The following is a 16,206-nucleotide window of genomic DNA, read 5'->3' as shown; positions in this document are numbered from 1 at the left end:
CTTGCATCTGGTTATGTTTCATGACTCACTACTTTGGAATTATTTAGTATGCATATTAGAGAACCTATGTTTCTATTTTCAAGTCATTTAAATATGTTTTGACTAGGTTTTGAATCCCTCAAAGTTAGTTGTTTACTGTTGTCATGCTAATGTAAATTGTTCAGAATTCTAGGAGGCCCTGTTTGACCAGTTGTAACTTTGACCCAGTTGACCAAAATGAGAAATTTCCTCTTTCATTGCATTTTAGAGGTCAAACACTTGTTATGCTTCAGTTTTGAGCCTATATAAAATCTATTTTATTAGTTTTCAAATGTGGTTCCAAATGCAATTTGTGAATTCTTACTAGTGTCAAGAACTACAGATTGGTCAGTAGCCCTATTCAGGATGTCATATCTTTGAATTCATGATTGAATAAACCAAATATATATTATACCAATGTGTTCTACTCTAAAAATTCTTTAAGTGTTCCAATTTTCAAGTCTTGAAAAATCCATCTACACACTTTCTCAGGTCCATTCTATTTGTGAAAATTGCTCTTCTACCACTGTTCCCAGTTCTGCGAATTTGAGTACCCCACTTCACATGCTTTTCAAATGTTTCAAATTATTCATCATAGGCCCATACCATAGATTTATACTCTTATTGTGACATTGAACTAATGCCCTAGTTTTCATGCCCTCAAGTGTCAGTTTGATCTATTTTTGAAGCCAAAACCAAATGTGATTTATTATTTTCTGACATGTTTGCTTGCAAGTAGTTTCATGGAGGAAACTTTGATAGTCAATGTATTTTGACCTAGGTATAATCATGACATGAAATAAGGTAGTTACAATAATGTTGAATAGAGAATCAATATGTCAAATCTTAGGGTCTGGTTGTCAGTTTTGGTCAGTTTTTAAGGCCAGTCAGAGAACCTGTTGGTAGAAAATTACAGTTTGCAACAAGGAAAAAGTGATTTTTAACGGTTGAATTAATGATGCAAATTGATTTTAGTCAATGAGGTAAGTTAATTGGATCAATTTGGAAGGCCTAGTATTTTAGTTCAAAAAAAAATTTAGCCGGACCCACTTTGGGGGCCTAGGTGAATTCCTTCAAATTGACAAGGTGTTGAGGTAGAAAGTGCTACAAATCCAAAGGTAACAATTTGATAATTTTATCATGTTTGCAAAATCTTTTCAAATCAAATGGATGCATGGGGATCATAAACATAGTTCAAAAGGGATATTTGAGTATACCTAAGTTTCACTTGATGATGTCCACTTTATAGTAGTCATCTAATGAAGTTGTTTTCCTTAAAAAAAACCTATGCTTGGGGTAAGTATGCAGGAAAAGGAAGAAAGATTATGTGTCTTAGAGCTCTCAAAGTATCTTGTTTCACTTTTTAATGATCTCATCAAACATGGTCTTGGTTGTTCATCTGTACTTGTTCTCTTAAAACATTTATTAGAGGTGCAAATGGATTTAGAGCATGAATTTTTTTGTGATTTTGATTCTATATTGATTAGCTTGGCACATATGTTGGCTACCATGAAATATGAACACAAGAAACTTCTACTACTCAACTTGGCCATTACTTCCCTTGAATGGAAATGAGAAAGTGGTTTGTGATTACCTAAAACAACTGTGGCAGATTTTCCAGTGGAAGTGCTCTTAATTTTTCCTATCATTCATGTTATGTCATCTCCATCAAAAACTATTAAAAAGACTGCAACAAGTTTGCTACAAGTATTACAAAGTAAACTACATGAATTATAGCTCACCCCTTCATTCCTTAATATTTTTGAAAGTGCATTGTCTACTAGGGAGAAATGTGGAATGTTTGTACATTGTCTTGTAAAATTTATATGGTCTCAAGTATCACTTAGTTTTGTGCTTTGTCTTTATTGAGAATATAGTGCTCTCAATAAATAATACAAATAAATCCATGGCAAGAGTAGGGGCATGTCAACTACAAAACAGGGCACAATATAGAGAGGAGCAGATGCCATAAGCTTTCTTAATCTTTTGTTTTTCCTATCATGATTTTCTATTGTGCCCAAGTTTGCGAGAAGGAATTGAATCAGAAGAATGTGTGAGTTTATCTGCAGTTCAAAGGGGTCAACTATATGGAGAAATATGGAGTAGATTTGAACATGGTCAATCCACAAATTTATTGCTATAACCTATATTTACTAAGTATTTAGAATCTTGATGCTCGCGTTTAAGAGGAGAGAGACTGATTTGTTTATCTATGTTGTGTTTAGTGCTACCATTGGTAGGGACCCAAATTGATGTAGGAAGGATCACATTAGTCTAGCCCCCTTCATTCATAGAGTGTATTCCTACCTTGAGTTCATTTTTAAATCATTGGTTCCCCCCACTAATCAGCATAAAAATCTACATTATGAAGAAATTTGCATGGAAAACAATGAAACTAGTTGATCCCACATTGCTCATATAGGGTAATTTTTGTTATAAGTATCCCACCACTCAAAGTCTAAGTGTCTAGCAAGACACATGGCTTTCGAATACATAGCCTCATGTAAAGGGCTCCACCATGGATGGTGCATAGCTGGCATGACATCAAAACATATTTTGAAGGAAACCATATTCGACCAAGCAGAGGAAGGATGATGCCATCGAGGACACATGGTGCCAAATCATGAGTTCGTAGTGGAGATCGCAAAATGGCGTAAAAATTCTTGCTAACCATCAAGCTCATGGTTGCAACAATAAATGCCTTCCCAAGAAAGTTGTTACGACCATGCGAAAAGATTGATTTCACATGGTCGCCAAAATTAACTACAGTTAAGGCGATCAAGTTCTGAAACCACGAAAGTATGTTAATTGCCAATTCATAGGGGTTAAGGTAGAGTTAGGATTTAAGCTTGTGACAGTGTAGGAGGTGACATGTGGTGATGATAGGATAGGTCAGCCGATCAAAGATTAACATGTGGTGCCCAATTGGGGATCAATAGGAGGGTTGACCTAGAGTTAGAAAAAAGGGAAAAGTATAAAATTCAAAAAATTAGTTTTTATTAATTTTTCCTTCAAATTATCACATACAATAAATGATTTTGAAATTTTTATGGTTTAAATATCTTCTATAGTTTAAACTATAGACTATTTTAAATTTTTCATTTTAATGTTCTGAACTTGAGTTGGGCCTGGAATTTTCAAATGCATGCCAGAGGGACACTTTTTATCCAAAATGCATAGTGTAGTATACCATTGGAACTAGGAGAAGACTATCTATCTAGATATGGAATCATAAAATGCACAAGTATTCACTGATATAGGTTGTAAGAAGATTTGTAAAATGGGGGTTTTTCTCAGCAGAATGAGCAGTTTTCATGATGAATCATCAAATTCAGTTAGAAGAGTAGACACAAAGTTTGTTGACTCCATATTTGGAGGAAAATATTTTTGAAAGTTATATTTTGCCTCTAAGATTCATTTTTTCAATTGTTTTTGGCCCTAGTTTATTATCAAATCTAGCATCTTTTTTAGTTGCATTTCTCCATCATTTTGAAGATATTTTCAAGGCATTCTTCATCAACAAGAAAAAGATCTAATTTTTTATTACAGAAAGAAGGTAGAGATATTTTCTTCATCAACAAATGAAAGCTTTTCAAGTGGACAAGTGGCAGCATTTGATCTGATCTAGGAATCCTTCCTATCATTATATTCTCTTCTCTTCTCTTTCTTTAGGGTTGGTTCCAGTTCTTGGACTTTTTCACTCCTGTAATACCACAAGGAGGGTTCCAATTAGGTTGAAATTTTTGCCATGACTGTGATTCCACCATTCTTTAGCATTTCTCTTGTAATGAACAATAAGTAATGAGAATATAGATAGTTCTAGTCTATTTAGCATTTTTATGATTCAATTGCATGCATCTTTTATGTATTTTTTTCAAGGAAATGAATAAAAGTGAAGCAGCAAGTTTGTCTTTAGTCTAATTTCTTGTCTCTTATTCATGTTGTTAGTAATCTTTTGTGATTTGTAAACAAAGAGCACAAGTCCATTTGCAAATTTTTTTAGGTTGTATATTATGGTATTTTTTTCTTTTGATTCAAGGAGTCATGTAAATTCTTAATTACCATACTGGGGTTGCAGATTTTATGAAGGGATAGGTTGAGTATAAGATTTGGAAAGATTTAGATGTCTAATTCACAAGGTGAATGGATAGATCAGGAAGTCCTGATATATGAGATGTGTTAATGATTTCCAAGGATTTATGTTAGTGATTTGTTGAATTTCCCAATAGATAAGGCATTGATCAACTATAGGGTTGATATGTTGTGTTGTTCATGTCTTGGTTATGCTAAAATCAAATTTATAATCAAAACCCTTTTCCCTTTCTATTGAAGAGTTGAAAAGAGTTACCCACACTTAACTTATTAGGTTCATAGGTTATGTCATTAGTTATTTCATATCTATTTTGTTTTTATAAGTGTTAGAAGATTAAGGGTATTATCTGCTTTTTAAGATTCAAGTGTATGCTTTAGCATTGATACCATATGAATAAATTTGAGGTATACCCACCTAAGTTTTGTAGAGCCTAAAGCAGAAGAAGGGTTTAGCCTTATAATTGGCCCTAGTGTCTGAATAAGTATGTTGAATATCAAAATTAGCTGCCCCTAGATGTATTTTGGTCCTATCACTAGGCTTTAAAACATGACATTTTGAAACATCAACACAAGGAATAATTGAACCTATCACTACAAAAGAAAAACCTCCTAGTTTGGGCTTGGATTCAAACCATTGTGAATAGGTCCTCTTAGTACTAAGGTACCCTCGTGTAAGACTGTGAATGTTTTTAATGATGAAAAGGCATATGAGGATACCCAACCTAAAATTGATAATCCCTATGAACTTGACCATATCTTTGTTGACCCTAATAATATAATTGAATCTAATATCCATATGTATACCTTCAACCAAAGCCCATTCTACACTAATGATGACATCCCCTCAAGTTATCCTAAACTATTAGATTAGGACTAGTGTGGACCACCGATCTTTGATCAATTTGACAAAGATGATGCTATTATAAATGTATTGGAAATCTATGAAGGCATTGCAATTGATGGTCATAAAGAAGAAATTCCTCCTAAATTCAACACACTGGCATATCTTGGGGAGTCAACTCCATCTTCTAATTACAAAAAAATAACAAGCATAGATCTCTTGGTGAAAAATAGATGGCATCATTAGACTATAAAAAATCAAAAGATAAGCATCTCCCAAGGATACAAGATGAACAAGTTGATGTCATGAATATAAGTGTTCTACTGGTCAACATTCCATGAAGATTAGCCTTCAACTGGGAAGTTATTGGTCTCAATCCTCCCAATCCTTCCTTATATCTAGTTGTTTATCCCCAAATCCAGCTACCTAATGTATTTAACACCCACAATAAAACCTCTACCCAACAAGTCTTTGAGTACATCATCATCAGTAACATCTAATACCAAGGATATATGTTGAACCAACTATCCTTAGATGCCTTGATTTGTGAGAAGAAGACATTGTCTTGCATATGGTACACGATGGTATATTTTGAGGCCATTCTAGTTGTTTGATTTTAGCTACAAACTGTGAATGAATCTTCCATAGTTATAATCACTTATGGGTTCAAATATTACCAATTAGCAGTGCCAAAAATAGATTTCTTCTCAGAAATCATTAGCAACATTCATGATTTTGTCTAAAAGTCCTGAAAAAAATATCAAAGAAATGGAAAAAAAAGTACTAAAAAATATCAAACAAATAGCAAAAAGTCATGAAAAAAGAAAAGAAAAATATCTGAAAAAAGTCATGAAAAAATGGATGCCTTGATGAAAACTTAGCAAATAGGCATCTTGGCACAAAAATTTGAGTCAAGAGAAAATTTGCATCCCAAAGTGAAAATCTAGCAAACAGATGCTTTGGGCAAGTACCATGGTGAAAATCTAGCAAACGAGTGCCATGTGTAATCTTTTGTTGCTCCTCCATCTATTGAGATTCCATCTAGTTTTCGCCCTTGTCATTCCTTGATCACATCCTTCATATTGCAAGACATCCCTTGTTCTTGATCATGGCCCATGAATTGGTTAATATTCACTGTTATCTTATCCAACCATCACCAATCTATACATACTATGTCTTTGGCCTTTGTACATAGTTTTTGTCTTGTCTGGGACCGGGGCATGTCACCTACATAGTGCGTGAGTTTGAAATTGAACTAGGGGCATGTCCTTAAGCACATCATTAACCATTGGATCTATCACATATTAGATTGGAGTAACAGTTTTAAATCCTTTACAATCCTAAAAAAATCTTTAAAATTCACATATGATCCTGAGAAAAAAAACCTAAAAATCATAAAACATCCTTAAAAAGTCCCTAAAAATCATAAAACATCCTAAACAACCCCATAAAAATCATAAAATGTCTTGAACAAATCCATTAAACAATGTAAAATGTCCTAAAAAAAATAATTAAAATCATAAAATGTCTTGGAATAAACCTTAAAAATCATAAAATGTCCTAAAGAAACAAGTAATACAAAAACATCAAATATCCTCAAAAAACCTAAAAATCATAAAATCCACCACAAACTGGCAATAAACCTTGTAAATAGTCATTGTGGATAATCACACCTTTTTCTTAAGCACCCACACTTTTATAGAGTGAAATTCAAAGCACTACAGTTCCATGACAATCACAGTATTTGAACAATGTGAACCAATAATCAATCTAATGTGTCACTTTGAAACTATTAACTAAACTAAAAAACAAACCTATCACATTGTCAACTTGTTACACACTCTCTAAAGACCTAAAACACTAAAAGGAAAGTAATAATGAAAAAAAATAGCTATTGGCTTGCATTGTTTAGTGAGTGATTTATTTTTTATTTGTTTTACTTCGATCACATTCCTATGCCACTTGATGATATAAACTGATCTATGAGAGTGGTACTTTTGAAAGTCTAGGGCATGTCTATATGCCTCAGGAAGGATAATACCATTTTCCTTTTGCATCTTGCTTGCTTATACAAAATGTTTGCATTTGCACTCTGGCCCTTTATGCCATGATGCATTGCATTCCATCTACCATATTAAAATGAAGCTCCATAGACATATAGTGCACTTAATGAAAGAAAAGGTCATCACATCATACTAACTGGTCCTCATCTTATCTCCTCTATCTTCTAACATCCATCTCATCTGCAGGTTTCCACAATAGATCAAGATAATCACACTACTATTCCTCTAACAAGGGGTACTCTATCCATCTTGAGAACTATCTATTCTACTATGAAAGCACATTTGAATTGTCAATTAGGGATGCAGGACTTGAAATGGGTCAGCATGGTATGTGCACCAAGTTCCTTAAAGAGTCTTAACACCTATGTTGTAGGAAAGTAAAATGCATGAAAGGAACCTATACTACTGATACATAATAGTAAGCATACTTGGATTATCAATAGAGGATTCTAGAAATTATAGAAGAGGGAATTCTAAACTAGTTAATAGTTCAAATATTCACTATGACAGTTTTCCACAAGTGCTACAAGAACTCTCACAATAACTATGTTGCAAAACTAATACAGTAAATCTATCTTAAATAGGAAATTACAAGAAACAAATCTACTCTAACTAAATCTGTTCCACCTCCCAAGTGAGCCCCCTTGGTTGGCTTCAACTAAATAAGAACACAATAGGTAATCCAAAATCACTTTCTCATTAGAATTTTTCTTTTGTTACATGACTGAACAATTCATGAGGAATAGAGAAAACAACTTCAAAATCTTCAAATCCCCTCACTAACTCTAAATTTCCATATATATAGAGGATTGGAACTTATTAAAAAAACATAACATAAAACTCGTAAGAAAAACATCATCAGTAGAAAAAAGGCATGATGTCAACCATGACTTTAGAACATTGATTGAGTAATAGAATAATGGTCCGTAGATAATGTAATCAAGTTAGCTCCCTGAAATAACTCCTTTTGCAGACATAGCTTATCATCCAAAACTAATCCACACTTCTTATGCCATGACCAGTCTTCATTACTCCTTTTAATGTTATGTTTGCCACTCTTCATGCTACTTCCTCTTTTCCTACAAATTTGAAACATTCAAACATATACAACAACATTTCTACTCTCATTCAAATATTAAAACATAGCTTAAAAAATTTATATGAAATACTATACTTTATATATAATATTAAGAAAGTTATGTCATATCCACTATCCATAGGTTTAATAGGTTCTAGTTGCATTCAGCATAAGACATTTAAAACAAGTATTTGGAAAAAAAAATCTCATGGCTCAAAGAGAAAGTTCAGACTATATAAAAACTATATCAAATTTGAGACATTTATTTGTCTCGTCATCTGCCCCCCACTATGCCAATACTTGTTCTCAAGAATTGTACTTCTTTTCCATTGTTCTAAAATCTCCCACTATTGTCTTCCCCTGTTTCCCACTTCTAAAGGTGTAGAAGTATCCTCTTGATCATCTCCAATGCTCACCCAAATGTTCTTCAACTAATGGATCTAACTTGGTAGCATTGCTTTCATACATGGGCCAGAGAAGGGTAGGAGGTTGGAAGGTTAGTAGCATCCATAACTCTTTCCTCACTTGTCTTCCCAATTGCATGTATTTAGGCACTCTATTCACTGCTGCCTCAAAATTAATAGGGTTGTGTGGTTCAGCCTTCCTGAAAGATTCTGGTAGTCAAATCCACCTATTTCTAAGCCCTATAATTTCTCTCTATTGTGTAAAATTAGGAAGCATTTGATACTCTCTATAAAAAATTTCCCTTTCTTCAAACACTTTGTCTCTGATTTCTAGTTTTGGCATTCCACAAGTTAATTTGAACCAATCCCTTAGGAGGTCATAAGGCTTATGGGATTCAACCTAGAGTGGTAGTGGCTCAAATTTTTTGAGGTCTCTATAAGCATCCAATTTTTTATCATAATTGGTTTCATTGTGTATCCATGACATTAGAGCTCTTAAATGAACATCCCCTATGTAGAGCAAGGGATTCCACTCTATTTTTTGTGGAATTATGAAATTATGTAAATAGAGCTCACATAACAAGTTTTTTTGCCATGAGGGAAAAGTTTAATACACATTATAAAAATCTCAAGCATTTTTAAACTCACAATCAATATTTATTATTGTCATCATCAATTGGAACAATAGAAACTATTCTTTCAAACACATAGCATACACCCTTGGGGGTGGTCTACAATCTATAGCCTAATCAGCTAGCTTCAAAGCCTTATTCATTTGTTGCTTTTGTTTTTCTAGTTTCTCTTTTAATGATTCAATTTCTTTGTCTCTGTCAAATATTTCCTTTTGCATCTAGTCTCTCTCTTGCTTCCACAAGACTTTTTGAAAAATAAAATGATTATATAGAACAAACAATATTGACTGTATTGTTGATGATGAGCATTCTTGAGTTTCAAAATTTCATCTTTTGTTTTTTGGCAACTTGTTGGAAATACTGTGTGTACCAAGAAGATTTATAAGGTATAAGGGAGACATTGGAATATTTAGAAACTGATGGTATGGCAGGTTCCTCACTGCTAGGTGCTTCTTTTGGAACAATAGTAAAAATTGGATTACACTTTTTCAAATTCTCTTGTGATGTCTCCTTGATAGACTTAGCTTCACGTGTTTCTATGTTTTGGGGCTCTACTTGAACAAGAGAATCATTCGAAACATTTTCAACTACTGACTCTATTTGAGGTTTTGAAACTAGGGCATTTGGTTTTTCAATAAAAGTTGGAGATACCCATCCTTGCATGTGAGGGCTTCTATGTACAGGACCTTCTTCAGCTTCGACTACATTATGGGTCTGTTTAGGTTTAGGTGTGACTAGAGTAGATGCTACATGATCAGTTACTTTAGGAACAAACCTCTTTCCTTTTGTTACTTTAATAGAGGTATTTTTCACTTCAATTTGAAGGTTAGGGCTAACCTTACTCTTGCCTTTACCCTTAGAATATCTCAACATATCTTCCTCTAAATTAGGCTTAGAAAACTTATCAGGAGAGGATTCTTTTTCCTTCTCAACTGGATTTTGAATTAGCTCTATGGCTTCTTCCTCATTTTCTAAGTTTGGAGGAACAAGGTTAACTTGTAGCTATAAGGTTTTGGATTCAACAAATTCTACCCATGAAATAGGGGAAGAATCCCTAAGAGATTGTTTGACTAGAAGCTTAATGAGGGCATGATGGGAAACAAAATCTTGATTTCCTTTTTGGGTTTTCTCAATACTGATACATAACATATTGTAAAGAAAATTGGGAACATTAACTTGCATGTTATGCCTTATGCAACTAAGCAATTTAAAATGATGAGTATGTAAGTTTGAAACCTACCTTCATAGGTTAAATATCTGATAATGTGGGTTGCTAGCTCTAGATATGGAGGTGGAAGAGAAAGTCTCTTACATCCTTATTTTGTGATGTCCAGTTGAGGGTCACCTTGCTTAGTAAATTGTTCCCTTGTAGATCTACCATCATGCTAATTTGGATAAAGTTCCCCAATGGCTAGTAACTTGGTAACCTTTGTTATTATTTCCTTGGTAGTAACCACTCTTAATCCCCAAATTGAGGCTTCTCCATCAAATGTTGTCATGAACTCCATTGCCACTTCCTCACTGAATTCTATTAATTGTAAGAAATAATCAAGCCATCCACAAGCATGGAATCGCTGCACTGCTTCAATATCTACTAGTAAAATATTATGCATGACTAGCTAATACCTCTTTAGCTATCCTCCCATCTTCAAAATGTTTCACTTCCAGTATTGCTACTGCAACAAAAATTTCTTTTTCTCTAAGCTTCAAAACTTATTTTAAAAAAATGTCATATGTTGTTACCACTTCTCATAATCAAGGCCCCTTTGTTTCCAGCATGTAGAATAATTATGCATTAATGATGGAGTACATTGAGGCTTTAACTACAAATTTTCCCATAATAGTTCTTAGTCCTTTCAATCATGCCAAGTACAAGAAATTTTTTACCAAATATTGTAATAAAAGGTACAGCAGATAAATAAAAAATTTTAAAATTAATGAAATGAAAACTATTAGACTGCCACCAAAGTACATTCTTTGATGTAGACATGACTAGGATAATCATGGAGGTGATATTTAGAAATTACTACACTTTCTTGGCCCCCCACTAAAATTTTCCAAGTTTCCTCACTTTAAAAATTTTGGTATAGGAAGGAGAATCTAGTTTAAGTCTTATACGATATATATATTGTAGTATTAGATATAAATATCAAAACCTATATTTTAAAAATGAATAAAGAGGAAAAGAAATTTTTGTACCTATAAATTTGTGATTGTACATCCACATGCAAGTTGATGAAGTAGCAAAGGTTGATGATCATAGAAAGTGATGATGGTCTTGTTTATTAAAAGCAAAAGAAATAGAGTGTGGGTGACAAGGAAGGTGGAATGTGGGTGGACGGTAGATAAAGAAATGAGATGGGTTGATTATAAAGAAAGAGAAAAGTGAATGGAAAAATAGGACCTCATATTTAAATGAGGTTTTATTATGAAGGTTCCTGGAATTCTATCATTGCATGGCTGCAGGAAGAAGATTTGCATCTTCTACTATGAGAACTATGTTTGGAAGAGGTGGTGCATCGGTTGGTTGAAATTGTTGGAGGAACTATGCTTTAGTCTATGGCTTATGATAGAGACACAACCTATGGCCATTCACAAGTAACTTAAATTAAACAAGATCAATGGTTATGAGTTGTATTGCACCATTATCAAATACATGCTAAATTTCATAAAGCCCTAACCATTGAGTCTACAATTTCCTTGGATTCTCTATGAAACAACAATCATAAAGGAGGGCCCAATCTCCTACTTGAAATATTTTATTCCTGATATGTGCATCATGTCATTGCTTTCACTAGTGTTAAATAATTTATGTTCTTTCTAGATCTCTCTTTTGTATTTCATCTAGTGAATTTAAATGGAGGAGCCACTCTTGTTGTGCTATAGGAAGATTGATGTTCAATTCTAAAGTAATGTGCAGTGCCTTGTGTTCAAATTCAATGGGTAACATTATTGCTTTACCATAGACAAGCTCAAATGGAGTGAATCCAGTGGTTGTCTTCCATGTTGTTCAATATGCCCAAACAGCTTTAGTTAATCTACTTGTCCAATCCTTCTTATGTATGTGTACTATTTTGGTCAAAATGGCTCCAAGTTCTCTATTGGTAACCTCTGCTTGCCCATTTTCTTGAGGGTGATAAGGACTAGATTTATGATGCCTTATGTTGTACTCCTTCATAACTTTAGTGATCAAATTTGATGTAAATTGAGGTCCTTGATCTGTGACAATTTCTCTTGGCACTCCATAATGGGTAAATATTTATTCATATAGAAACTTAGCTACATTCTCATCTCTAGCATTTTTCATTGCTCTAGCTTCCACCCATTTAGTTACATAATCTGTACATACTACAATGTAGGACTTGCCACTTGATGGTGGGTCAATTGGACCTATGAAGTCCATGCCCCATTTGTCAAAAGGGGTGATGACAACTTGTGGAGTGAGTGGCATCTCATCAGTTTTGGTTGGTCGGCCCATCCTTTAGCATTTGTCACAATTAGCTATATATGTCATTGCATCCTTATGTAGGGTTGGCCAATAGTACCCTATTGTAAGTATCTTCAATGCTATTCTTTTTCCTACAAAATTGCCTCCACATGGTTCATCATGACAAGCATGCAATATATCATATGTCTCATCTTCCCTAACACACCTTCTCATGACTTGATCTAGTCCTACATAGAAGAGATTGCTATCTATACAAAAGTATTAAAAAAATTTCTCTACTAACTTTCTCTTTTCTTTATAAGAGAAGTGTGGGGGTAGTCTATTTGCAGCAAGATAATTTGCAATGTTTGCATACCATGGTGTATGAGTTGTTATATAGAACAAGTGCTCATCTGGAAAAGTGTCTTCAATTAGAGTTGGATCTTCATCAACAATGGTCAATCTGGACAAATAATCTGCAACTATGTTGGATTTCCCTAGATTATCAATAATGGTAATATCGAATTGTTGTAATAACCAGAGCATCTTTCCAATCTACCAATGATAGCTAGTTTGTTCATTAAATACCTTATAGCTAAGTGATCAGTACGAACAAAAATAGGATATCCAGTCACATAATGTCTAAATTTGTTCAATGCATAGACTACGGCTAAAAAAAAATTTCTATTACTATGTAATTTAGCTTAGGTCCATGACGGCTTTTACTAATGTAGTAGATGGCATTCTCAAGATTAGTAGGTTTTTGTCATAATATAGCTCCTATAGCATAGTCTAATGCATCAATATGAATATGAAATGGAATTGACCAATTTGGTCCTTGTAAAACTGGTGCCATGGTGAGAATTTTCTTAAGCTATAGGAAGGTTTCATTGCATTCAGGGGTCCAAATAAATTTAGCTTCCTTAGTCAATAATGTGTACAAGGGGCTAGCTATTTTGCTAAAATCTTTTATGAAACGTCTATAATATCCAACATGACCTAAAAAAGATCTTACATATTTTGGTTTTGTAGGTATGGGCAATGTTAGAATTACCTCTATCTTAGTTGGATCCACTTGTATTCCTATAGCTGATATGAAATGATCAAGTACCACTCCTTCCTACATGAGCATGAAATATTTTTCACTATTAAGTGCCAGATTATACTCTTTACATTAGATAAGAACCTTTTCAAGATTCATCATGGATTCTTCAGAGGTGACTCCAAATGTTGTGAAACCATCCATATACATTTCCATACAATCATGTGGTATATCAACAAAAATGTTGATGACAACTCGTTGGAATGTTGATGGAGCATTACAATGGGCAAATGGAAAAATATAATATGCAAAAGTACCCCATGGGCATGTAAATGTGGCTTTGTCTTGGTCTTCAGGAGAAATACTTATTTGATTATAACCACTGTACCCATCTAAAAAAGAGAAATACTTCTTTCCAGCCAAAGTGTCCAAAACTTGATCTATGAACGGTAAAGGAAAATTATCCTTTTTTGTTTCTTTATTCAATTCTCTATAATCTACACAAATTCTTCATTTTCCTCCCTTTTTAGGCACTATGACTAGGGGTGACACCCATCTACTATCAAATATAGGATAAATAAAACCAGCATCAAGCAATTTTTGCAATTCAGTTTTAACTATTTCTCTAAGGGATGGATTAATCCTTCTCTAGGGTTGATAGAGAAGAAGAGACCCTTCATTGATGTATATTTGATGGGTACATAATGTAGGACTCAATCCTTTCATATCCCCATAGTGCCATGCAAAAGCCTTTACATGTTTTTGAAGTAGCTCTGTTAGCTGGTTCATCTATATGGAAGATAATTTAGGATTGACACAAAGATTATGACCTTTTGACAACTCAACAATAGCGGTAGACTCAATTATAGTAGCTTCAGAGATTGGACTTGTATCTAATTCACATGGTAAGAGTTGATGAATAATGTCTGGTTCTTTGAGCAGAATACAATTCTCATTACATTCCTCATATGTGGTTAACTCTAACACAAAACTATTAGATACATCTTTTTCTACCACACAAGCGTTAGTAAGGATAATCTAAATTACTAAATCCTCTTCCTATAGCTTTTGGAAAGATTGTCTATGTAACATCATAAGTTGTGCTATAGAGTTTAACTCTTCTTCTTCATCCCCTAAATCTAGCTAGATAGATGTGCTTAAATCTAGTTATGGTTGGGCTGGAGAATATAAATCAAATTTCTTTGTTGCTTGACCATTACATATGGTCATATTTGTTGACCTACAACTTATATTTGCATTAGTTGTAGCTAACCATGGTCATCCTAGAATGATAGGGTAACCAAATAAATTAACTTTGGGGGACAAAATCATGAAATTTGTAGGGTACTCTAGAGAGTTTAGGGTTACAACTATGTTTTCTATCATCCCATTAGGAGTGACAGTAGAACTATCTACAAGTTGCAGAATTGTTGGAGTAGCCCTTAATCCTTCAATTTTCAACTTCTTCATAATATCCTTGGTCATCACATTTATAGCAACACCAAGATCAATTAAAGCATTTTTAACAGACTATAGTTGGGTCCTTTCTCTTCCTCTTAGGCTTCCTTGAGTAGGTTTCGCTAATGGCTTTTCCATAGATGGGAACATCTTTAATAGCTTGAAATAGGGGTATTTGGAAATGCATGTTCTTTAGCTGATCAACAATATCAAAAGATTGTTCTTCTGTTTGGATAAGTTTACTCTATACAAGTTTCTCTGGAAAAGGAGGTTCAACCACTAGCTGGGCTTGAGCTGAAATAGTAACATTAGTTGGGTCAACTTCTTTAGAAATTGGGGGTTTTGATGCTATAGGAGTATCTAGTATTTCTATTATAAAGGGTAGTTTAGGCACTAGTATGGTTGTACCAGATCTCAAATGTATATTTGTAACATTTAGAGCATAAGTAGGATATTGTTGAGCATCAGCAGAGTACATGGGTTGTTGTGATTGCTAGCTATTTGTATTTGGCTAAGGTTGTGTAGGTAATTGGGTTTTCTTTTGAGGTTTAAGACTCACAGGTGGTGGCATTAGTGCAGGTTGTTGGACTAGGGGTGGTAATTGTGGAGTACTAGTATTTTGGTTAGGCCACTATTGAGGTCCTCTCCATTGATTTGTAGACTGTTGATTCCCCTGGGGTGGTTGCCATTGGTTCTGTTGGTTCTGGCATTGATTATTATGTTGGTTTGGCTAGGAAGGTTGGGAATTCTTAAGCCATTGGGGCTATTGTGGATTATTTTGCCAAGCATTATTCAAATTAAGTTAACTATATTGTGGAGGACCTTGGGTATTACATTTTTTCCATTGATTACCATATAGATTGAATTTTTCAAAGGGTCATGTGGCATACCTTGATGTTGGGCCCATGGCCGGCATTGAGAAACAAAGAATACTTGCTCATCATCTCCATCTATTTTGATATACTCAGTTGAAAGATGCTAGTTTTTGAGGCTAGTGACTAGTTTACATTGGCAATCTTTCTTCTGCTTCTAACAATGGGTGCAGTACTCAGCTAGTTGTACTTCAGCTTCTACATGTTTCTTCTTTGTAGTCATTGTGTCAAGATGTGTAGCAACATCATTTATAATGTCCTGCTTGAAATCTGAGAGCA

The sequence above is a fragment of the Cupressus sempervirens genome, chromosome 10 (genome assembly GCF_028749045.1).
Source record: "Cupressus sempervirens isolate cs-2001-9-10 chromosome 10, ASM2874904v1, whole genome shotgun sequence".
NCBI lineage: Eukaryota > Viridiplantae > Streptophyta > Pinopsida > Cupressales > Cupressaceae > Cupressus > Cupressus sempervirens.
This window is presented reverse-complemented; position numbering follows the sequence as displayed.